Source organism: Ranitomeya imitator, chromosome 1, assembly GCF_032444005.1.
Source record: "Ranitomeya imitator isolate aRanImi1 chromosome 1, aRanImi1.pri, whole genome shotgun sequence".
Lineage (NCBI taxonomy): Eukaryota > Metazoa > Chordata > Amphibia > Anura > Dendrobatidae > Ranitomeya > Ranitomeya imitator.
Genome location: NC_091282.1, coordinates 373943865 through 373970625, shown reverse-complemented (window position 1 = coordinate 373970625; position 26761 = coordinate 373943865). Strand labels below are relative to the sequence as shown.

At 43.5% G+C, this 26761-nt stretch overlaps 1 protein-coding gene across 1 annotated transcript in view; it reads left to right on the top strand.

Annotated features, from left to right (window-relative positions):
• The window catches only part of MRPL52 (mitochondrial ribosomal protein L52), a 35773-nt gene that overhangs the window by 647 nt on the left and 8365 nt on the right, over positions 1 to 26761 (top strand). The window lies entirely within an intron of this gene.

Below are 26761 nucleotides of genomic sequence, written 5' to 3'. Positions count from 1 at the left end.
GCGGCATCAATAGTAAAAAAAATGTAATGTTAAAAATAATAATAATAATAATAATAAAAAAAACCTGCTATTCTCACCCTCCGTCGTCCGCTGAGCCGCTCGCGCCGGCCACTATCTTCCGTTCCCGGCGATGCATTGCGAAATTACCCAGAAGACTTGGCGGTCTCGCAAGACCGCTAAGTCATCTGGGTAATTTCGCAATGCGTCCTTGGAACGGAAGATGGCGACAGCCTCGCCCGTATTGCCGGAGCTCCGCTGGATCCCAGGGGGTGAGTATATAACTATTTTTTATTTTAATTATTTTTTTAACAGGGATATGGTGCCCACACTGCTGTATACTACGTGGGCTGTGTGATATACTGCGTGGCTGCTATATACTACATAGGCAGTGTTGTATACTATGTGGGCTGTGTGATATTCTCCGTGGACTGTGCTATATATTACGTGGCCACTGCTATATACTGCGTGGGCAGTGTTATATATTGCGTGGCTGCTGTATACTGAGTGGGCAGTGTTATATACTACGTGGCTGCTGTATACTCCGTGGACTGTGCTATATATTACGTGGTCACTGTTATATACTGCGTGGGCAGTGTTATACTACGTGGTCACTGTTATATACTGCATGGGCAGTGTTATATACTACGTGGTCACTGTTACAGTGGGGCAAAAAAGTATTTAGTCAGTCAGCAATAGTGCAAGTTCCACCACTTAAAAAGATGAGAGGCGTCTGTAATTTACATCATAGGTAGACCTCAACTATGGGAGACAAACTGAGAAAAAAAAATCCAGAAAATCACATTGTCTGTTTTTTTAACATTTTATTTGCATATTATGGTGGAAAATAAGTATTTGGTCAGAAACAAAATTTCATCTCAATACTTTGTAATATATCCTTTGTTGGCAATGACAGAGGTCAAACGTTTTCTGTAAGTCTTCACAAGGTTGCCACACACTGTTGTTGGTATGTTGGCCCATTCCTCCATGCAGATCTCCTCTAGAGCAGTGATGTTTTTGGCTTTTCGCTTGGCAACACGGACTTTCAACTCCCTCCAAAGGTTTTCTATAGGGTTGAGATCTGGAGACTGGCTAGGCCACTCCAGGACCTTGAAATGCTTCTTACGAAGCCACTCCTTCGTTGCCCTGGCGGTGTGCTTTAGATCATTGTCATGTTGAAAGACCCAGCCACGTTTCATCTTCAATGCCCTTGCTGATGGAAGGAGGTTTGCACTCAAAATCTCACGATACATGGCCCCATTCATTCTTTCATGTACCCGGATCAGTCGTCCTGGCTCATTTGCAGAGAAACAGCCCTAAAGCATGATGTTTCCACCACCATGCTTTACAGTAGGTATGGTGTTTGATGGATGCAACTCAGTATTCTTTTTCCTCCAAACACGATAAGTTGTGTTTCTACCAAACAGTTCCAGTTTGGTTTCATCAGACCATAGGACATTCTCCCAAAACTCCTCTGGATCATCCAAATGCTCTCTAGCAAACTTCAGACGGGCTCGGACATGTACTGGCTTAAGCAGTGGGACACGTCTGGCACTGCAGGATCTGAGTCCATGGTGGCGTAGTGTGTTACTTATGGTAGGCCTTGGTTCATTGGTCCCAGCTCTCTGCAGTTCATTCACTAGGTCCCCCCGCGTGGTTCTGGGATTTTTGCTCACCGTTCTTGTGATCATTCTGACCCCACGGGGTGGGATTTTGCGTGGAGCCCCAGATCGAGGGAGATTATCAGTGGTCTTGTATGTCTTCCATTTTCTAATTATTGCTCCCACTGTTGATTTCTTCACTCCAAGCTGGTTGGCTATTGCAGATTCAGTCTTCCCAGCCTGGTGCAGGGCTACAATTTTGTTTCTGGTGTCCTTTGACAGCTCTTTGGTCTTCACCATAGTGGAGTTTGGAGTCAAACTGTTTGAGGGTGTGCACAGGTGTCTTTTTATACTGATAACAAGTTTAAACAGGTGCCATTACTACAGGTAATGAGTGGAAGAAAGAGGAGACTCTTAAAGAAGAAGATACAGGTCTGTGAGAGCCAGAAATCTTGATTGTTTGTTTCTGATCAAATACTTATTTTCCACCATAATATGCAAAAAAATGATAAAAAAACAGACAAAGTGATTTTCTGGATTTTTTTTTCTCAGTTTGTCTCCCATAGTTGAGGTCTACCTATGATGTAAATTACAGACGCCTCTCATCTTTTTAAGTGGTGGAACTTGCACTATTGCTGACTGACTAAATACTTTTTTGCCCCACTGTATATACTGCATGGGCAGTGTTATATACTACGTGGTCACTGTTATATACTGCATGGGCAGTGTTATATACTACGTGGTCACTGTTATATACTGCATGGGCAGTGTTATATACTATGTGGCTGCTGTATACTGCGTGGGCAGTGTTATATACTACGTGGCTGCTGTATACTGCGTGGGCAGTGTTATATACTACGTGGCTGCTGTATACTGCGTGGGCAGTGTTATATACTATGTGGCTGCTGTATACTGCGTGGATGTATTATATACTGCGTGGCCACTGTTAGGCTACGTTCACATTAGCGTTGGGTCGGGCGCTGCCGCAGCGATGCATGCGCCCCTATATTTAACATGGGGGGCGCATGGACATGCGTTGCACTTGCATTTTGTGACGCATGCGTCACTGTGGCGCATGCGTCAGGGCGCAGAGGACGCTGCATGATGCAATTTTTTCTGCGCCAAAAACCATGCAAAAGTGGACGCATGCGTCACAAAACGCTGCATTGTGCATGCGTTTACATTTGCATTGTGCGTTGCCGACGCTGCACCGCACAACGCAAATGTGAACGTAGCCTTATATATTGCGTGGCCTGTATTAACGTATCGGGTATTCTACAATATGTATGTATATAGCAGCCACATAGAGTGTGTGTGTGTACATACATACATACATACATACATACACTAAATGTTGGAGTATTGCTAATTCTATAAAAGAATAAGCATCAAAAATAAAAAAAAATTTTAACTCTTGTATTTTTTTTTTAAATAAAATTTCTATAGAGCCCCCAAATTCTGCATTTGGCACATCTCCCCTCAGACCTTTCATCAATAATGGCAGGCAAAAGGCTCGCCTTGATGAATTGGGCTTTATGTTGTGTTACTACCTGTGAGAAAGCCACGAGCCTCCATGCAGCGACACCGTTCTGTCCGCTGGTATGACTAGAGCTGATTTGCTGAACGGAGGGTCAGTGATTTCTGCGCACATGTAGGGTCTATAAGGACAGACTCCACATAGAAACTCCGTTTTAGACGTTACAGTAGTGAGAGAGTTCGAATGGAGATACCTAAAAAAAAAAAAGTGACTAAATCGCTCACTGTGCAGTGACTGACCAAATCTGTCATCGGTATACAATGGCTGCCTTTTCAAATACTGCTGACCGTCAGGAAATTAGTCCAAGAAAAGTAAAGTTGATCGACACATCCAAAAAGGATAAAATCTTAACATTTTATTCCATAAGAAAAAGGGCACCAGAAACACATCGTAGTGTTTTTTTTTTTCTATCACCATCTTGTGGATTTTAATTACCGTAACCCATATGCAATAAAATGTGAAGAGTTTTTATCTATAGCCAGAATGGACTTGTATGAAGGTCCATGACTTCTGTGCACAAAGTAGTCTATACAGATGTCCTCTATAAAGCAACTTAATTCTAGTAGGCTTACTGAAGGAATGACTAGTGGAGTTGCTGTATAGTTGTTTGGTTTCAGTGCACCCAGTAGTGTCTATAAGGATGTCCTCCGTACAGCAACTCCATTATAGTCATTCCTGTAGTGGGATAGCTAAAACTATTTCTGTGCACACAGTAGTGTCTAAAATAACCAACTCCATGGTAGTCAGCTGACTAAAGGCATGACTAGAATGGAGTTGCTGTTAGTGAAGATTCTTGATTTCTGTGCACACGTTACTGGCCATATGGCCGTCCTCCAGACATTAACGCCATTCTAGAAATCCCACTACTATAGGTTGGAGCTTCATAATTCGTATCCACACAGTAGTATCTATGAAGAGGTCCTCTATATAGCATCTCCATTCCTGCTGGCTTACTATAATAATCACCAGAACAGAGTTGTTGCATGGAGGTTCATGATTTCTGTGCACAAAGACTAAAGGTACCTTCACACTGAACGATATCGCTAGCGATCCGTGACGTTGCAGCGTCCTGGCTAGCGATATCATTCAGTTTGACAGGCAGCAGCGATCAGGATCCTGCTGTGCCATCGTTGGTCGGCGCAGAAAGTCCAGAACTTTATTTTCTCTTCGCCACGACAGCACCCACTGAGAGAGGGGATCCGCCCCTAGGAACAGGAAACCCTGCGGAGAGATAAAAGGGGCGGTCCCCCTCGCTCCCACAGTTTGGTTTCCTGTTCCTACGGGAAGATCCACGGAGAAGAGGATTCCCAGCCTGGACGCCGCTTGCGCAGTTTACCTGTGAGGACGGCAAGGGCTCCAGGACTGGATGCAGCGTCGGGGGTGCTGATTCAGTTTTCCCCCCTCTGCTGGCAGACGTCGCGAGACGGGGTCGTGGGGGTCGGTTCGCGGCAGATGTCCGGCGGTCTGCGGGGCAAGCACCAGGTGGTAGCGTCGCGCCGTCCTCGGCGGACGCTTGTGCGGTGTGGAGCCCAGTGCATGCCCCCGGAAGTGCTGGTAAGCTTCCGGGGTGCGGAGGAGTGAGACGACGCCGGCGCTGAAGCCGGGTAACAGCGCCGGAGTACACAATATGGCCGCGACCCGGAAGTGGTTAGCACTTCCGGGTTCAACAGGAAGAACATGGCGGCCCCCATGTGAAAAGGACGCCGGCGCTGCATCCCGGCGTCCAGAATGGATTCTGCAAGGGAGCCTGCAGTACCTTCTCTAGAAGTTACCGCCATCACCCCTCGCAGCCATGCCAGCAGCAGCAGCCGCTCTAGGCAGAGCGGATCGTCCAAAAGGAAGCCACCTGCATCTGTGTCTCCTCCTCAGCCGGTACCTGATCGGTCAGCTTCTGGGTGAGTGTGCATCTACCCCACTAGTCTGATTATTGTCCCTCTCCCTTTATATAGGCAAAAAGGAAGGAAAAAGCGAAACACAAGCAGTGTGCGTTATGTATCCAGCCCCTTCCGGATAGTTACACTAAAAGGCTATGTGATTCATGTATAAAATCAATGTTACGTGAGGAAGCCTCAGTCAAATCGGAGGATATAAGGGCCATGATCAGGGAAGAATTACGAGCCCTACAAAGCGTTGACAGAGAGCCACGTATTAAGGAGAAAAAAGGATACGTTTCACCTGTATCCGATCAGGCCTCTGAGTTAGAGGAAGCAAACTCAGATAGATCGCAGCAGGAGGTATCCTCAGATGAGGATCAGGATACGTGCTTCCCCACAGACAGCATTGACAATCTGGTGAGATCAGTTTGCAATACCATGGGCATAGAAGATCTTAAAGTCCCTAAAACACAGCAAGACATTATGTTTGCCGGCCTATCCGAAAAGAAGAGACCCTCTTTTCCGGTAATAACGGCAGTAAAGAGTTTGATCAAAAAAGAGTGGGAAAGCCAGGGGCAGAGGGGGTTACCACCATCCTCAAAAAGACGCTACCCCTTTAATGATGAAGAATTAGCAACATGGTCAAAAGCCCCAAAAGTAGACGCAGCTGTGGCGTCTACATCAAAGAGATCCTTACTGCCTGTAGAGGATTCAGGCTCGTTGCAAGATCCTCTAGATCGCAAAGCCGATTCACTTCTTAAAAGAGCATGGGAGACTTCTGCAGGGGCTTTTAAACCGGCAATCTCAGCCACATGCACCGCAAGATCCATGCTTGTTTGGCTGAGTGACTTGGAAGAAGGGCTGAAAGGAGGTCTCTCTCGAGAAAAATTATTGTCCTCCATACCCCTAGTTAGAGGTGCCACAGCCTTTCTAGTGGACTCATCTGCCGATTCTATACGCCTGGCAGCCAAGTCGGCAGGATTAACCAATGCAGCACGTAGGGCCCTATGGCTTAAGGGCTGGAAGGGTGACCCTCAGACCAAGTCTAAGTTATGCAGCCTCCCATGTCAGGGTGAGTACCTGTTTGGTACCAAACTGGATGAGATCTTAACTAAAGCAGGGGAAAGGAAGAAAGGCTTTCCAAATAGTAATAATTACCTTCCATTTTATAGGAGAGCGTTCCGAAAGCCCGCATTTAATAAAAGGAAGGAGTTTAAGAACCAGGATCGCTGGACCACAAGAGATACAAAACAAAGGGGTGCGTTCTTTGGGAAGCGCCCTTTCAAGTTTGAAGAAAAACCCCGTTAGGACAGATCTACCTGTGGGAGGCAGATTGTCCTCCTTCGCTAATCAATGGCGGGCCATAACAGCAAATATTTGGGCAAATAACCTTATCACCTCTGGGTTACAATTAAAATTTTCCCGAGTCCCTCCGGACTCCTTTCTATTGACTTCATTAAAGTCTCAATTACAACAAGAGGCATTGGAGCAGGAGGTAATAAATCTCCTAGCTAAGGGAGTCTTGGTGGAGGTTCAATTCCTACAGGAGGGAAAAGGATTCTATTCCCCGTTATTTTTAATCCCTAAACCAGATGGAACATTCAGAACTATTATTAATCTTAAAAAATTAAACATCTACCTAGAAAATCAAACCTTTAAGATGGAATCTATCCGGTCCACCATTAAACTCCTGTTTCCCTATTGCTTTATGACGGTTCTCGACCTTAAAGATGCGTATTACCATCTACCTATTTATGCAGAGCATCAACAATATCTACGGGTAGCGATTGTATTGAATGGGTGTGTCCGACACTTTCAGTATACTGCAATGCCTTTTGGGCTATCTATAGCCCCAAGAGTATTCACTAAACTAATGGCGGAGGTAATGTCATATCTAAGACTAAAAGACACTCTCGTAATTCCCTACTTAGATGACATCTTAGTAGTAGGAAATTCTCCTTCGCAATGTCAACAACGGTTGTGTGATATGATAGCATCTCTGCAAAGATTGGGTTGGATAATAAACTGGGAAAAATCTAGACTTATCCCAACAACTCGGCAAATTTTTCTGGGAATTATATTAGATTCTACAAGCCAGAAATGTTTCCTTCCAGAAACTAATCAAATAACGGTTAGGAATAAAGTTCAGTCGGTAATAGATAAACCCCTAATTTCTTTGAGAGAAGGCATGTCCCTTCTTGGCTCCTTCACGTCATGTATCCCAGCGGTTCCATGGGCCCAATTTCATTCGAGGCATTTGCAGTATGCAATTTTACATGAAGAAGAAAAATCTCATGGTCATTTAAATATTAAAATATCTCTTTCTAATAAAGTAATCCAATCTCTGATATGGTGGCTAGAACCAAGAAACCTAGTCAGTGGAGTCCCCTGGGTAGTTAAACCCTCAAATATAATATATACTGATGCCAGTCCTACTGGCTGGGGCGCACATTTAAAAGATCATTTAGTCCAAGGATTATGGTCAGTCACAGAGTCAGACGACTCTTCTAATATAAGAGAGCTAAAAGCTATCTATCATGCTCTATGTGAATTCCTTCCGCAGCTACACGGGACACATACCAGAATTCTGTCCGACAACATGACATCAGTCGCCTATATCAATCATCAAGGAGGAACAAAATCAGGAACACTTATGTCTATAACCGAAGACATTCTAACCATAGCCGAAGAACATCTTCTGTCCCTGTCAGCGCTGCATGTCAGAGGAGTGGACAACTCAAGAGCAGACTTCCTCAGTCGTCATACCCTCCACCAAGGGGAATGGGTCCTAAATCATCACATTTTCAAAATAACTATGATATGGGGTACACCCGAGATAGATCTCTTCGCCACAAGACAAAACCGACAACTAAAAAGATTCGCTTCAATGTTCCGGGCCGACAATCCTGATATTCTCGATGCCCTTCAGACTCCTTGGACATTTCAGAAAGCATACGCTTTTCCTCCTCTGATTCTTCTACCAACGGTAATCAGGAAGATAAGGGAGGACCGGGCAAATATAATCCTGATTGCCCCGTTTTGGCCAAAAAGACCATGGTTTTCCCTGCTCAGAGCCATGTCCATCTCTGATCCGTGGATCCTCCCGGAGGATCAGGATCTTCTTTCCCAGGGGCCCTTCAACCACCCTCATGTGAAGGGACTAAGGTTGACAGCCTGGCATTTGAGAGGCAGCTGTTAAAACTAAGAGGCTTCTCCGATAGTGTAATTAATACCTTGTTGACAAGTAGAAAAAGATCCACTACTGACATATATGTGAGAGTGTGGAGGAAATTTCTAGATCTCTATCCATCAGCATTGTCTAGTGAAATTCCTGTCTCCACTATTCTAGAATTTCTTCAAAAAGGACGTGACCTAGGCCTTTCAGTTAATACTCTGAAGGTACAAGTTTCTGCTCTAGGGGCCTTGTATAGTCACAATGTTGCGGGTAATAGATGGATAGCTAGATTTATTTCAGCTTGCCAGAGGTCAGAGCCAGTTCAGATTCCCCAGATGCCTCCTTGGGATATTAATTTGGTCCTGGAAGCCTTAACTGGTCATCCATTTGAGCCTCTAGACTCAGCTCACATTAAATATATTTCACTTAAGACCGTTCTTCTTGTCGCGCTAGTATCGGCAAGAAGAGTAGGTGACATACAGGCGCTATCAGTAGATCCTCCCTTTATGTCAATATTTCCTGATAGAATTGTCCTGAAAACAGACCCTTCCTACCTACCTAAAATGTGTACAAAATTCCATAGATCTCAAGAGATCCTTCTTCCTTCTTTCTATAATAATCCTACAAACCAGGAGGAAGAGAAGTACCATACTTTAGATGTGAGAAGGGCTATAATAACTTATCTGGATAGGACTAGCGCCTGGAGGAAGAGCAGGGCTCTCTTTGTTTCCTTCCAGGGTCAAAGGAAAGGATCTGGTGTTACAAAAGGCACACTATCCCGATGGATTCGGGAGGCGATACACCTGGCCTATTCATCTAAAGGGGAGAATCCACCTGAGACTGTGAAGGCACATTCCACCCGGGCGATAGCATCATCCTGGGCTGAGCGAGCAGAGGTTCCTATAGAACTCATATGTAAGGCCGCAACCTGGTCTTCTCCTTCTACCTTCTATAGTCACTATAGATTAGATCTATCTGCCTCCACTAACTTGTGTTTCGGTAGATCAGTCCTTAATACGATAATCCCCCCCCCCCCCCAAATAACTATCTCTGAAAGTCTCTCAGTGGGTGCTGTCGTGGCGAAGAGAAAACACCGGATTACGTACCAGTAATGCTCTTTTATAGAGCCACGACAGCACCCCTTCACTTCCCTCCCATTTATATATATATTAGTGTACATATGAGCACTGTTAAGGGTGGTGGATTCTTGTAGTTATACGTAGTTAAATTATAATTAATGATGATAAAGAATTGTCTGCTAAAACTGGTGGGCGGTTCCTCGCAATCTCTGTAACCCAAACTGTGGGAGCGAGGGGGACCGCCCCATTTATCTCTCCGTAGGGTTTCCTGTTCCTAGGGGCGGATCCCCTCTCTCAGTGGGTGCTGTCGTGGCTCTATAAAAGAGCATTACCGGTACGTAATCCGGTGTTTCGTCGCTGGACCTCCTGCAGACATCGCTGAATCGGCGTGTGTGACGCCGATTCAGCGATGTCTTCACTGGTAACCAGGGTAAACATCGGGTTACTAAGAGCAGGGCCGCGCTTAGTAACCCGATGTTTACCCTGGTTACCAGTGTAAATGTAAAAAAAAACCAAACACTACATACTTACATTCCGGCGTCTGTCCTCTCTGGCGCTCTGCTTCTCTGCACTGTGTAAGCGCAGCGGCCGGAAAGCACAGCGGTGACGTCACCGCTGTGCTCTGCTTTCTGGCCGGTGCTTAGTGCAGAGAAGCACAGCGCCGGAGAGGACAGACGCCGGAATGTAAGTATGTAGCGCTTTTTTTTTTTTTTTTTTTTTTTACGTTTACGCTAGTAACCAGGGTAAACATCAGGTTACTAAGTGCGGCCCTGCGCTTAGTAACCCGATGTTTACCCTAGTTACCAGGGGACTTCGGCATCGTTGGTCACTGGAGAGCTGTCTGTGTGACAGCTCTCCAGCGACCACACAGCGACGCTGCAGCGATCGGGATCGTTGTCTATATCGCTGCAGCGTCGCTTAATGTGACGGTACCTTTAGTAGTGTCTGTCTATAAGAATATTCTCAATACAGCAACTCCTTTCTAACTGGCTCACTACAGGAATGAGTAGAATTGTGTAGATGCACAATGAGGGTTAATTAACCACCTGATGTTACATAAACTATTTTGTTGTCAAATTTATTTTTTTTTACATGTAAAATTTTTCATTCCATTTGCTTTTTTTTTTTTTTTTTCCTCTTTATCTGAATGTTCATTTATTCAATAGTGTAGTAGAATTTACACTTTAGTAGTACAAAATATGTTAAAAGGGATTTCCACTTTATGGAAAGTGCACACCTAACACTCTTACATACCTAACCAAAGAAACAAGGCAGGTATTCGCTCTCCCCAGGTCCAGTGCCGGCTCCCAGACACTGCTTGGGTGTTGTGTATTGGCAGCAGCAGTAACGTAGAGTCGACAGCGCTCATCACGACTACAGCCAATACATAAACTTCGAAGTTAGAAATGCATTGTTTATTTTTTTTCTAGGTGTTGTCTCCCTTGCTCTAAACACATTGTGACCTTTTCAGAGTGTATGTAAGTTAAAGATTGCAAATAAAAAGAATCATTTTTAATGGTCACCGCGATTTGGAAGCTGGATCGTTTTCTCCTCTTCTCTTATGGAGTGTGCATGTTTTCATATACTTACTGATCACCATCTTCTGATAAATGCCATTCTGCTCCTTTTCTGTATCATGTTACCACATGTTAGATTAATGGGATCATACAGCATCTCCTCTGTGGACCAGAAATCGATTTTCTCGAAGCAATCCTACAAGACTAAAATAAAGGATCTCATAAGATTACACTGAGAGACTTCCAGTGCACACAAAGGATGTTGTATGAGACATCTGGTTTGGAATGTGGTCACGTGAAGAGAATCTAAATATTGCTGATATCACGCGAAGAAAAAGAGAAAAAAAAAAGTCACTGGATTGATAGTAGCCCTATGGCCATAACTTCATAGCTATCTGTCCTATTGTACAGATTATGCCACCACTCTTTCTTAAGCCACCCCCAACATTCATGCTATTGGAAAAGCACTTCACTCCCTACATTTTAGGCCCTTTCAACATAGTGTCATGTAAACCCCAAGTCTCTCCCTTCAGAATCCTCCAGCATCAAGTACTATGGAAAAATACAGGAAAAAAAAATAAAATATATGTATATATATATATGTATATATGTATATATATGTATATATATGTATGTATATATATATATATATATGTGTGTATGTATGTATATATGTATATATATATATATATATATATATATATATATATATATATATATATATATATATATATATATATATATATATAATGTATACACCGTGTTAGCCAGTAGATAGAAAAATATTTCGAATTGAGAGTCCTCAATGGTTGATACCTTTTGGTACCTTTTTTTTTTTTTTTTTCCCCCCCCCCCCTCTTTCTGTGCTATGTTGTGCATAAATATGTGATTCTTCAGAATTTCTTTTAGTCTATGCCTGATGAAGAGACGTATGTAGTCTCGAAAGCTTGCAATTTGTTACCATCTTTTCAGTTAGCCATTAAAAGGTATCAACCACTGAGGACTCTCAATTCTAAATATTTTTCTATGGAAAAATACATCACTGACCAACTTTCAACTCTCAAAACATACAGTTTCCGTCCCCTCTAACGTACTGTCTCTTGTTAAAAAAAAAAAAAAGTCACTACCCTTCCATCAGCCACCAGCATACAGTCCCATGTTAATAGCATCACCTCCCTTCCTTCAGACCCTCCAGCATAGTCACATGTAAATAGTCATCACTGTAGTCTAGAGGTGAGTAAAATGATTCACAGGACCCTGGTCCAGTGGCCACTTCATTAGTCTGAAGATCCCTGTGAAACTCCTGCCTGTCTTCATCCCTGACTCCACCTTTGATCAGCTGGCCTGTGTCATTCTGGACACTAATCAAGAGGATCTGGTAAGTTAGTAGGAGGGTTGCAGACATCAAGTTCGGTGGCCACAGACTTCTAATTTGGCTGCTGGACCAGAGTTTGGTGAATCTTTTTAATCAACTCTAATCTCCTCCCATCAGCAACCTCCAACATGGTCCAATGTTTCTTAAAAAAACAAAACAAAAAAAACCACTCCCCTCTTGGGGCAGCCTCCTCCGTCAGTGTATCGCTCCTCTCAGGCCCTTCCTGCAGTACATCATTCCTCTTACCCCTCTATATACAACCCATCCTGCTGCACATCACACTTTTCAGCTCCCCTACAGTGGGGAAAATAAGTATTTGATATATTGCCAATTTTACAAGTTTTCCCACCTACAAAAAATGGAGAGGTCTGTAATTTATATTTCAGGTACACTTCAGCTGTGAGAGAAAGAATCTTAAAAATAAAAAAATCCAGAAAATCACATTGTATTATTTTTACATAACTAATTTGCATTGTTTGATACAATGGTATGTTTCGAGTCATTGTCATGATGGAAAAAACAACTATAACCCATCATCAATGCTCTTACTAAGTGAAGGAGGTTGTTGGCCAAAATCTCACGATGCGTGACCCCATCCATCCTCCCTTTAATAAGGTGAAGTCGTCTTGACCATTTACAGAAAAACACCCCAAAGTATAATGCTACACAGTTGGGACGGTGTTCTTGGGGTTGTATACTCATCCTTACTCTTCCTCCAAATATGGTGAGTTGAGTTTATACCAAAAAGTTCTATTTTGGTCTCATCTGACCATACGACCTTTTCCCATGCCTTCTCTGGATTATCCAGATGTTTATTGGTGAACTTCAAACCAGGGCTGTGGAGTCGTAGTCTATATCCATTTTGATGGAGTCAAAATAAAATGGACCGACTCCTAAAATATATAATAAATTGGGTTCAGTAGTTCAATATAATATGCTGTAAATTTTTTCATAAGAATTTGGGAAAGTTATGAAATATCTTATGAATGTGTGTTCTGTTCCTGATCTAAGGATCTTGGCTTTTAGTTGAGATCAATCTGTGCTGCACTTAATGTACATGCTGATTCAGAGGTCTGGCTTACAGACTCCACAGCCCTACTTCAAACGGTCCTGGACAGGGGGAGCTTGGGTGCCATGACGTGCTAAAGGTAATGATTGAGACTGTGGTCCCAGCTCTCTTCAGGTCATTGGCCAGGTCCTCCCATGTAGTTCTGGGCTGATTTCTGATCTTTCTCAGAATCATCCTTAACCACGAGGTGAGATCCTGCATGGAGCCCCAGACCGAGGAAGATTGACAGTCATCTCGTGTTTCTTGAATTTTCTAATAATTGTGCCAAAAGTTGTTGCCTTCTCACCAACTGTTTGCCTATTGTCCTCTAGCCCATCCCAGCCTCGTGCAGGTCTACAATTTTGTCCGTGGTGTCTTTAGACAGCTATTTGGTCTTGGCCATGGTGGAGAGGTTGGAGTGTGATTGTGTGGACAGGTGTCTTTTATACAGGTAACAAGTTCAAACAGGTGCAATTAATGAGTGCAGAGTAGGAGGGCTTCTTAAAGACAAACTAAGGCTATGTGCACACGCTGCGGATCCACAGCGGATTTGACGCTGCGGATCTGCAGCAGTTTTCCATGTAAACCTATGGAGAACAGAAATCCTTCATTTCAGTCCCCTATACATCACTCTGCAGTATATCACTCCTTTTAGCCTCTTATACTCAGCCCGTTCCTACTGTATACTGCCACATCCCACAATATATCTTTCATTCTTTCAGCCTCTCTGAATACAGCTCATTCTGCAGGACAATTCTCCTCTCAGCCCCTTTATGTACAGTGCCATAGTGCAGTACGTCACTTCTCACATCCCATGTAAACCACCACATGCTGCAGTACATTACTCCTCTCATCCACCTGTATAAAACTTCACATTGCACTTTATAACTCTTTTCAGCCCCTCTGTATACATCGCATTCTGCAAGACAATGCTCCTTTGGCCCTTCTATGCACAGTGCTATCATGCAGTATATCACTCCTTTCAGCCCCCTGTATATAGACTCATCATGTACTAGTTCACTCCTCTCAATACCCCATACGCATCCCCATCCTGGCATTTGGTCAGTCGTATTTCGTGAATCTGTCTAAAACTTCTGTATATACAAAGCTGTCAAGAAAAAATAAGACTTAACCCCTTAGTGACAGAGCCAATTTGGTACTTAATGACCGAGCCAATTTTTGCAATTCTGACCACTGTCACTTTGAGGTTATAACTCTGGAACGCTTCAACGGATCCCGCTGATTCTGAGATTATTTTTTCGTGACATATTGTACTTCATGTTAGTGGTAACATTTCTTCGATATTACTTGCGATTATTTATGAAAAAAACGGAAATATGGCGAAAATTTTTAAAATTTTGCAATTTTCAAACTTTGTATTTTTATGCCCTTAAATCAGAGAGATATGTCACGAAAAATAGTTAATAAATAACATTTCCCACATGTCTACTTTACATCAGCACAATTTTGGAAGCAAAATTTTTTTTTGTTAGGGAGTTATAAGGGTTAAAAGTTGACCAGCAATTTCTCATTTTTACAACACCATTTTTTTTTAGGGACCACATCACATTTGAAGTCATTTTGAGGGGTCTATATGATAGAAAATACCCAAGTGTGACACCATTCTAAAAACTACACCCATCAAGGTTCTCAAAACCACATTCAAGAAGTTTAACCCTTTACGTGCTTCACAGGAACTGAAACAATGTGGAAGGAAAAAATGAACATTTAACTTTTTTTTTGCAAACATCTTAATTCAGAACCATTTTTTTATTTTCACAAGTGTAAAAACAGAAATGTAACCATAAATTTTGTTATGCAATTTCTCCTGAATACGCCAATACCCCATATGTGGGGGTAAACCACTGTTAGGGCGCACCGCAGAGCTTGGAAGAGAAGGAGTGCCGTTTTACTTTTTCAATGTAGAATTGGCTGGAATTGAGATTGGACGCCATGTCGCGTTTGGAGAGCCCCTGATGTGCCTAAACAGTAGAAATCCCCCACAAGTGACCCCATTTTGGAAACTAGACCCCCCATGGAACTTATCTAGATGTGTGGTGAGAACTTTGAATGCCCAAGTGCTTCACAGAAGTTTAGAATGTAGAGTCGTGAAAATAACAAATATATTTTTTTTCCACAAAAAAGATATTGTAGCCCCCAAGTTTTTATTTTCACAAGGGTAACAGGAGAAATTGGACTGCAATAGTTGTTGTCCAATTTATCCTGAGTACGCTGATGCGCCATATGTGGGGGTAAACCACTTTTTGGGCGCACGGCAGAGCTCGGAAGGGAAGGAGCGCCTTTTTGGAATGCAGACTTTGATAGAATGGTCTGTGGGCATTATGTTGCGATTGCAGAGCCCCTGATGTACCTAAACTGTAGTAACCCCCCACAAGTGACCCCATTTTGGAAACTAGACCCCCCAAGGAACTTATCTAGATGTGTGGTGAGAACTTTGAATGCCCAAGTGCTTCACAGAAGTTTAGAATGCAGAGTCGTGAAAATAAAAAATATTTTTTTTTCCACAAAAAAGATATTGTAGCCCCCAAGTTTTTATTTTCACAAGGGTAACAGGAGAAATTGGACTGCAATAGTTGTTGTCCAATTTATCCCGAGTACGCTGATGCCCCATATGTGGGGGTAACCCACTGTTTGGGCGCACGGCAGAGCTCAGAAGGGAGGGAGCACCATTTGACTTTTTGAGCGCAAAATTGGCTGTCGTGTTTGGAGACCCCCTGATGTAACTAAACAGTGGAAACCCCCCAATTCTAGCTCCAACCCTAACCCCAACACACCCCTAACCCTAATCCCAACCTGATCCATAATCCTAATCCCTAACCCTAACCATAATCACAACCCTTACCCCAAAACAACCCTAATGTCAACCCTAACCATAACCCTAATCAAAACCCTAAATCCAACACACCCCTAATCCTAATCTCAACCCTAACCTCAAACCTAACCCTAATCCCAATACACCCCTAATCACAACCCTAACCTTAACCCTAATCCCAAGCGTAACCCTAATACCTACCCTAACCCTAATACCAACCGTAATCCAAACCCTAACCCTAATCCCAACTCTAACCCTAACTTTAGCCCCAACCCTAACCCTAGCCCTAAGGCTACTTTCACACTTGCGTCGTTTGGCATCCGTCGCAATCCGTCGTTTTGGACAAGAAACGGATCCTGCAAATGTGCCCGCAGGATGCGTTTTTTGCCCATAGACTTGTATTGCCGACGGATCGTGACGGATGGCCACACGTCGCGTCCGTCGTGCACTGGATCAGTTGTGTTTTGGCGGACCGTCGGCACAAAAAAAACGTTCAATGAAACGTTTTTTTTGTACGTCGCATCCGCCATTTCTGACCGCGCATGCGTGGCCGTAACTCCGCCCCTCCTCCCCAGGACATAGATTGGGCAGCGGTTGCGTTGAAAAACTACAGCCGCTGCCCACGTTGTGCACAATTTTCACAACGTGCGTCGGTATGTCGGGCCGACGCATTGCGACGGCCCCGTACCGACGCAAGTGTGAAAGAAGCCTAACCCTAAATTTAGCCCCAACCCTAACCCTAAATTTAGCCCCAACCCTAACCCTAAATTTAGCCCCAACCCTAGCCCTAACCCTAGCCCTAACCCTACCCCTAATTTTAGCCCCAACTGCTGTTCTCCTGCCGGCCAGCAGATGGAGACAGATGGCGGGCGCACTGCGCATGCGCCCGCCATTTTCTTTTGCCGGCGGCCAGGAGGAGCAGCAGGAGGATCCAGGGACGCAGGTGAGTATTGTAGGGTCCCCGAATCCCCCTATTTCTCTGTCCTCTGATGTGCGATCACATCAGAGGACAGAGAATTACACTTTACTTTTTTTTTTTTTTTTTTGTTTCGGTCGCCGGTAAACAGTTAATTACCGGCGATCGCAAAACAGGGGTCGGTAAAACCGACCCCGATCATGCTCTTTGGGGTCTCGGCTACCCCCGGCAGCCGAGACCCCAAAGATTCTCGCGGGGCCGGCAGGTGGGCGCGGTGAGCCCGCATCAAAGCCGGGACATGTCAGCTGTTTTGAACAGCTGACATGTGCCCGTATTAGGCGTGGGCAGAATCGCGATCTGCCCGCACCTATTAACTAGTTAAATGCCGCTGTCAAACGCAGACAGTGGCATTTAACTACCACTTTCGGCCGGGCGGCCGGAAATGATCGCATCGCCGACCTCCGTCACATGGTCGGCGATGCTTCAGAATAGTAACCATAGAGGTCCTTGAGACCTCTATGGTTACTGATCCCGGCATCTGTGAGCGCCACCTTGTGGTCGGCGCTCACAGCACACCTGATTTTCAGCTACATAGCAGCGATCAGCAGATCGCTGCTATGTAGCAGAGCCGATCGTGCTGTGCCTGCTTCTAGCCTCCCATAGAGGCTATTGAAGCATGGCAAAAGTAAAAAAAAAAAAAAGTTAAAAAAATGTGAAAAAAATAAAAAAAAATATAAAAGTTTAAATCACCCCCCTTTCGCCCCAATCAAAATAAATGAATTAAAAAAAAATCAAATCTACACATATTTGGTATCGCCGCGCTCAGAATCGCCCGATCTATCAAAAAAAAGCATTAACCTGATCACTAAACAGCGTAGCGAGAAAAAAATTCGAAACACCAGAATTATGTTTTTTGGTCACCGCGACATTGCCTTAACCCCTTTACCCCCAAGGGTGGTTTGCAAGTCAATGACCAGGCCAATTTTTACAATTCTGACCACTGTCCCTTTATGAGGTTATAACTCTGGAACGCTTCAACGGATCCCAGTGATTCTGACATTGTTTTCTCGTGACATATTGTACTTCATGATAGTGGTAAAATTTCTTTGATAGTACCTGCGTTTATTTGTGAAAAAAAACGGAAATTTGGCGAAAATTTTGAAAATTTCGCAATTTTCAAACTTTGAATTTTTATGCAATTAAATCAGAGATATGTCACACAAAATACTTAATAAGTAACATTTCCCACATGTCTCCTTTACATCAGCATGATTTTGGAACCAAATTTTTTTTTTTTTGTTAGGGAGTTATAAGGGTTAAAAGTTGACCAGCAATTTCTCATTTTTACAACACAATTTTTTTTTTAGGGACCACATCTCATTTGAAGTCATTTTGAGGGGTCTATATGATAGAAAATACCCAAGTGTGACACCATTCTAAAAACTGCACCCCTCAAGGTGCTCAAAACCACATTCAAGAAGTTTATTAACCCTTCAGGTGTTTAATAGGAATTTTTGGAATGTTTAAATAAAAATGAACATTTAACTTTTTTACACAAAAAATTTACTTCAGCTCCAATTTGTTTTATTTTACCAAGGGTAACAGGAGAAAATGGACCCCAAAAGTTGTTGTCCAATTTGTCCTGAGTACGCTGATACCCCATATGTGGCAGTAAACCACTGTTTGGGCGCATGGGAGAGCTCGGAAGGGAAGGAGCACCGTTTGACTTTTCAATGCAAAATTGACAGGAATTGAGATGGGACGCCATGTTGCGTTTGGAGAGCCACTGATGTGCCTAAACATTGAAACCCCCCACAAGTGACACCATTTTGGAAAGTAGACCCCCTAAGGAACTTATCTAGATGTGTGGTGAGCACTTTGACCCACCAAGTGCTTCACAGAAGTTTATAATGCAGAGCCATAAAAATAAAACAAAATTTTTTTTCCCACAAAAATTATATTTTAGCCCCCAGTTTTGTATTTTTCCAAGGTTAGCAGGAGAAATTGGACCCTAAATGTTGTTGTCCAATTTGTCCTGAGTACGCTGATGCCCGACATGTGGGGGAACCACCGTTTGGGCGCATGGGAGGGCTCGGAAGGGAAGGAGCATCATTTGGAATGCAGACTTAGATGGATTGGTCTGCAGGCGTCACATTGCGTTTGCAGAGCCCCTAATGTACCTAAACACTAGAAACCCCCCACAAGTGACCCCATATTGGAAACTAGACCCCCAGGGAACTCATCTAGATGTGTTGTGAGAACTTTGAACCCCCAAGTGTTTCACTACAGTTTATAACGCAGAGCCGTGAAAATAAAAAATCTTTTTGTTTTCCCACAAAAATTATTTTTTAGCCCCCAGTTTTGTATTTTCCCAAGGGTAACAGGAGAAATTGGTCCACAAAAGTTGTTGTCCAATTTGTCCTGAGTACGCTGATACCCCATATGTGAGGGTAAACCCCTGTTTGGGCACACAGGAGAGCTCGGAAGGGAAGGAGCACTGTTTTACTTTTTCAACGCAGAATTGGCTGGAATTGAGATCGGACGCCATGTCGTGTTTGGAGAGCCCCTGATGTGCCGAAACAGTGGAAACCCCCCAATTATAACTGAAACCCTAATCTAAACACACCCCTAACCCTAATCCCAACAGTAACCCTAACCACACCTCTAACCCAGACACACCCCTAACCCTAATCCTAACCCTATTCCCAACTGTAAATGTAATCTAAACCCTAACCCTAACTTTAGCCCCAACCCTAACCCTAACCCTAGCCCTAATCCTAACAGTAGCCCTAATGGGAAAATGGAAATAAATACATTTTTTTTTTATTTTTCCCTAACTAAGGGGGTGATGAAGGGGGGTTTGATTTACTTTTATAGCGAGTTTTTTAGCGGATTTTTATGATTGGCAGCCGTCACACACTGAAAGACGCTTTTTATTGCAAAAAATATTTTTTGCAATACCACATTTTGAGAGCTATAATTTTTCCATATTTTGGTCCACAGAGTCATGTGAGGTCTTGTTTTTTGCGGGACGAGTTGACGTTTTTATTGAAAACATTTTCGGGCACGTGACATTTTTTGATCGCTTTTTATTCCGATTTTTGTGAGGAAGAATGACCAAAAACCAGCTATTCATGAATTTCTATTGGGGGAGGCGTTTATACCGTTCCGCGTTTGGTAAAATTGATAAAGCAGTTTTATTCTTCGGGTCAGTACGATTACAGCGACACCTCATTTATATCATTTTTTTATGGTTTGGCGCTTTTATACGATAAAAACTATTTTACAGAAAAAATAATTATTTTTGCATCGCTTTATTCTCGGGACTATAACTTTTTTATTTTTTTGCTGATGATGCTGTATGGCGGCTCGTTTTTTGCGGGACAATATGACGTTTTCAGCGATACCATGGTTATTTATATCTGTCCTTTTGATCGCGTGTTATTCCACTTTTTGTTCGGCGGTATGATAATAAAGCGTTGTTTTTTGCCTCTTTTTTTTTTTTTTTTTTTTTTTTCATTATTTTGGAATATTTTTTTTTTATTTTTTATTTTTTTTTACACATTTGGAAAAAATTTTTTTTTACTTTGTCCCAGGGGGGGGACATCACAGATCAGTGATCTGACAGTTTGCACAGCACTCTGTCAGATCACTGATCTGTCTCAGAGTGCTGCAGCCTTCACAGTGCCTGCTCTGAGCAGGCTCTGTGAAGCCACCTCCCTCCCTGCAGGACCCGGATCCGCGGCCATCTTGGATCTGGGGCTCGAGCAGGGAGGGAGGGAGGTAAGACCCCCGCAGCAACGCGATCACATCGCGTTGCTGCGGGGGGCTCAGGGAAGCCCGCAGGGAGCCCCCTCCCTGCGCGGTGCTTCCCTGCACCGCCGGCACATCGTGATCATGTTTGATCGCGGTGTGCCAGGGGTTAATGTGCCGGGGGCGGTCCGTGACCGCTCCTGGCACATAGTGCCGGATGTCAGCTGCGATAAGCAGCTGACACCCGGCCGCGATCGGCGGCGCTCCCCCCGTGAGCGCTGCCGATCGCTATGACGTACTATCCCGGCCATGGTCAGATAAGCCCAGGGCACCTCGACGGGATAGTACGTCTAAGGTCACAGAGGGGTTAAAATGCAATAATAGGCGATCAAAAGAACGTATCTGCACCAAAATGCTATCATTAAAAACGTCATCTCGGCACGCAAAAAATAAGCCCTCAACCGACTCCATATCATGAAAAATGGAGACACTACAAGTATCGGAAAATGGCCCAATATTTTTTTTTTTTTTTTTTTTTTTTAGCAAAGTTTAGAATTTTTTTTCACCACTCAGGTAAAATATAACCTAGTCATGTTAGGTGTCTATGAACTCGTACTGACCTGGAGAATCATAATGGCAGGTCAGTTTTAGCATTTAGTGAACCTAGCAAAAAAGCCAAACAAAAAACAAGTGTGGGATTGCACTCTTTTTGCAATTTCACTGCACTTGGAATTTTTTTTCCCGTTTTCTAGTACATGACATGCTAAAACTAATAGTGTTGTTCAAAAGTACAACTCGTCCCGCAAAAAATAAGCCCTCACATGGCCAAATTGACGGAAAAATAAAAAAGTTATGGCTCTGGGAAGGAGGGGAGTGAAAAACGAACACGGAAAAACGAAAAATCCCAAGGTCATGAAGGGGTTAATGGATGGAGTGGATCTCATACGTATTGCTAATGCTTCAATCGCGAGAGCAAAAAGGGCCGGTGAAAGGGGGCAACCCTGACTGGTTCCTCTTTTCAGGGAAAATGTCTCTGACATGGAGCAATTTAATAATTATCCGGGCTTTAGGTTTCATATAAATTGCGCTAATCCATCTTTGAAATTTAGGGCCAAATCGGTATCTCTGTAAACATGCGGATAAAAAGGACCACTCAAGAGCATCAAATGCCTTGGCAGCGTCCAGCGAGGCCATAGCCCATCTATTCTCCAGTATCAATGAGCTATATTGAGCTACTTATTGGACTCTCCTAATATTAATGGACGTACTTTTACCTGGCATAAATCTGGTCTGGGTGTATTATGTCCAATATTACCTTATTTAACCTAGTGGCTAAGATTTTAGTGAAAATTTTATAATCTACATTGACTAATGAGAGGGCGATATGATCCACATTCTAGGGGGGCCTTTCCTTCCTTTTTTAAAACTAATATTTGCTTCATAATAGGAGTCGGGCAGAGAACCTCCCCTCCAAATCCCCTGGAACACCTTCAAAAGACACGGTGTTAAAATATCCCGGTATTGTCTATACATTTCTATGGGGAACCCGTCTGGGCCTGGTGCCTTTCCAGAGGCCATATCCGCTACGGCCGTATCGATCTCTTCCAGAGTGAAGAAAAGCTTGTTGTGTAGGAAACTCAATGTCTGATAGGTAGTCTAAGCAACCTGGAGTATCAAAGTCCCCCCTAGAGCGATACAACTCTTTATAATATTCATGAACGCTTTGAAGTGTATCGCTTATGGAGGTCACTATTGCACCATCTGGTTTTTGGATTTTAAGTATAGTATTAGATGCATTATGCTGTCGTACCATAAATGCTAGAAGTTTACTAGATTGATTCCCTAGTTCAAAGTATCCTTGTTGAGTAAAAAAGCGTTTACGCTTAGATTTGGTATCTACATATTGAGTGTATAATCTATGGGAATGTAACCATTCAGCCCTGTTCTCGCTGGTTTGGCTAGCTATATAGGCCGCTTCCGAGTCTCTCAGACGTCTCTCCATCTCATCGTCTTCCCGTGAGGTCATACATTTAATGTAGGAAATTGTAGAGGACAAACATCCTCTCAAGAACGCCTTGAGATCATCCCCAAACATATTTATATTCTGTGACTCCGGGTCAGACGTTACAAAACAGTCTAGTTGGTCTATAGTTCTGTCATTGGGGCCTATCAGCTTTAAATGGATTTAGTTTCCTAACCGCATTATGTCTAACAAAAGATAATTTTGTTAAAACAAATTTTTAGAATAAGTTCCACAATTGCGGGTGTTGAAATGTTCCTATGCTGAGATAATCTTATACATGTGCCACTGCTGTGTACTGTGTAATGGCTGTGTCTGACCGTGCTGGAACATGGTCTGATCATACCACATCTCCTGGGCAGGGGAGGACGAAAGAGACTATACAGACAGGACAGCAGGGGATCGCAGATGATTCTGTGCTATGAAACCAGAGGCACAGCGTGGTCAGAAGAGCAGTAATCGGAAAAAGGTGGAGCGTGGAACAGAGCATGATGATGACTTCTTCCATTGTTGAGTATCAGGGCCAGACATGGTGCTTTTTGTGTAGAGGCAAAATATGAAGGGGGTGAATGGAATATGATGGCCCCCACCTTTCATGTACCGTCTCACTCCCCCTCCCCCATTATATTGTCTCCCCCCCCCCCCCCCCCCATCACATGCCATATTTCTCCCCCCCCCCCCCTCTCGTATGTCATATCTCATCCACCCCCACCCCCCCCCCCCGTATGTAGTCTCCCTCCCCCTTCTCGTATGCAGTCTCTCTCACCCCTCTCGTATGCAGTCTCTCTCACCCCTCTCGAATACCATTGATCCATTGATGGTGGTGCTGCCTGGCATTTCAGCATTTTCATTCAAGTGAATGGAAACTGAGCTGAAAACACCAGGCACAGCTGCAAGAAAATGTTTACAGCTGTGCCTGATAAACAATGAAGGGGACTCTGCACTTTTTGGAGCACTGCAGGCTCCCTTAAGTTATTTGATTGTTGGAGTGTTGGGACTCAAACGCCCCACTGATTAGCTATCGATGGTCTATTCTAAGGGCGCATTCAGACGTCCGTGCAAATTAGTCCGAGATCAGACTGCAATGCATGAACTGGCAGCAGCTCTCCGACCCGAGTGTGACAGCCAGTCTGTGCATTGCGCTCCTTTAGTAATGTCAGTCGAGTTATATAAGGCATGCGGGGCTTGGCTTGCTATGCTGTGTCTCCTTGGCAAGGATACATTTGGACACTTCAGAAAGAGGACTGTCAGCGGTTGCGCATTGGGGGGCATACACTGTTTGACAGGTGCTATTTGAAAGGGTATTCCCACCAAAGTAAATGATGGTGTTTTGCTAGAATATACCCTTACTTACTAATCAATAAAGATGGGACTGCCTGGACCCCCACAGCCACATGACTAGTAAGGCTGTGATTTTTTTTTTTTTTTCCCTGCACAGCTATGCTCCAGTCCACCTGCTGTGCGGGGGATCTACAACATAGTTAATTTGTTCCATCCCTTCTTTTCCCAAATCAGCAGGGGTCCCAGCTAACAGTCTTTCTATTTTTTGCTTTATTTTTCACACTGCTTCTTCCAGTTGTCTTGCACATATAGTATATTTTACATTCACTCTCGAATATAGACTGGGAACTGTAAAGGTTGTGGAATAACTTTTAAAGATGAACTTTCACTGGATTTTTTTTTTTTTTTAAATTTAACCCTTTCACGAAATCCGGTGTACCTGTACGGCACTATGGGAACTGTCGTACATGTACGGCACCACTAGTTCCAGTCACGGTGCTACATCACGCGGTGAACACGATAAGATGGCTGCTGTCTCCGACGTCGGCCAGGGGGTTGACCAGCCAATCACAGCAATTTGATAAGATTAAAAAAACCTCAATGTGACACTCTGTTGATTGGGGCTGTCTCAGAGCACCAATCACAGCATTAAAAATGGATGAGGTGATCGCGACGTCACCTCTGTCGATTTTAATCCTTTCAGCGCCGATTGCCTGAACAATAGCTACTTAGCAATCGGCGCCAAAAGGGTTGATCTTTTTCTCAGATCTGGAATGGAAGGCGGTTGTGTAGATCCTCTGTACCTGAGAAAGAGGAAAAAATCAATCATGACCGGTGTGATCCTCCTTTGATCCTGTGCTGTCTGTGTGACCGATCTGTGATCACAGCAGCAGTAGTTCCCAAATCCCTGTTCCAGCTCCCTCTGAATCTCCCCCACCCCAATTGCATTTTTGGCACACTTTTTTTTTTTTTTTGTTTGGGTGCTTCCTAAGTGTGCATTCCCTTGGCTCATTTTTCTGTGCGACATTAACGTGCGCTTGCCATCAGCATCACTTCTGATCAGAATCTGCGCCACTTTTGCATTCCAAAAGTCAGATGGTACTCCTTCCCTTTCGAGCCCTGCCGTGCTCCCAAACACTTGTTTTTAACCATGTATGGGGTATCTATATGCTCAGGAGAAATGGCACAACAAATGTTATGGTTCTTTTTATTTCCTGTTACCTATGTGAATACCAAATTTAAGGCTAAAGTAACATTTTTTGTGAGGGGAAAAGTAAAATTTTCATTTTTTCCTTCCACATTTAATTCCTGTAAAGCACCTGAAGGGTTAATAAACTTGAATGTGGTTTTGAACACTTTGAGGTGTGCAGTTTTTAGAATGGTGTCACTTTGGGTATTTGCTGTCACGTAGGCCTCTCAAAGTCACTTCAAGTGTATTGTGGACTCTAAAAAATGGTTTTGTTAATTTTTTGGGGAAAAATGAGGAATCGCTGGTCAACTTTTAACCCTTATAACTTCCCAACAACAACAAAAAATGTTTCCAAAATTGTGCTGATGTAAAGTGGACATGTGGGAAATGTTGTTTATTATTTGTGATATAACTAATATAGCCATTTAAGGACATAAATTTCTTCAAATTTCCTTTATTGTTATTAACACGAAAAAATATTGTCCTAAATTTGCCACCAGCATGAAATTCAATATCTAACGAAAAAACAATCTAAGAAACATGTTGAAGCCAGGGTAATTACCATATAAATTGACACTGGTCAGAATTATAAAAAAATTGGCCTGGTCAGAGTGGTGAAAATAGGCATTGGTGCGAAGCGGTTAAACTGAGTACCTCCTCCAATTGGTGCTGCTCCAATGTTCAGCTTTTCTTCTTTTGTGCTCCTCCATTCCAAAGTTATGTCCCGCTGTAATAATGGTACAAATTTTCCCAAGCTGGTGTTGTCCACACAACTGCTCTGTGGCCTCCGGCTTCCCTTCGGAGACAGACATGCGGCGCATCTTTCCAGACCGCAGCTTGTCTATTTATCTTGCGGAGATGCTCAGTCTCCACAAGATAAATATCACCAGTCCAATGTATTCAATGAACACATGCGGGATCACTTGCGTTCAAAAGTCGGCAGCGCTTTGGACGTAGCGAACATGTGCTGTGTCCAAAGCGCTGCCAATTACTGACTGTGTGGACATAGCCTAAGTGGTGAGAATAAGGATTTTTTTTTTTTCTCGTTTTTTTTACAAATAGACATTAAATTCACAGAGAATAACTTCTCTGCTAATTGGATTTCCTGTGCAAACAGGCAAATTTGAATTTTGCATGATCTGCTCATCTCTAATCATGATATAAAAAAAAAAATTAAAATCTTTTCTTTAAAAAAAAAAAAAAATACACGTAACAAAAAAAACCTGATTTAGACTATAGGTCATTTTCTGATCATACATACCTTTTATTATATTATTGTCTAATGGTCACTTCCGTCTGTCCTGGAAATCCCGCGTCGCTGATTGGTCGCGGCCTATCAGCGACGGGCACAGTCCGGCGGAAAAATGGCCGCTCCTTCCTCCTGCAGTCAGTGCCCGCTCCATACTCCCCTCCAGTCAGCGCTCACACAGGGCTAATGGCAGCGTTAACGGACCGCGGTGTAACGTCTTCTTCTTGTCTTCACGCTCCAGCGCAGGCGTACTTTGTCGGCCCTGTTGAGGGCAGAGCAAAGTACTGCAGCGAGCAGGTGCTGGGCCTCTCTGACCT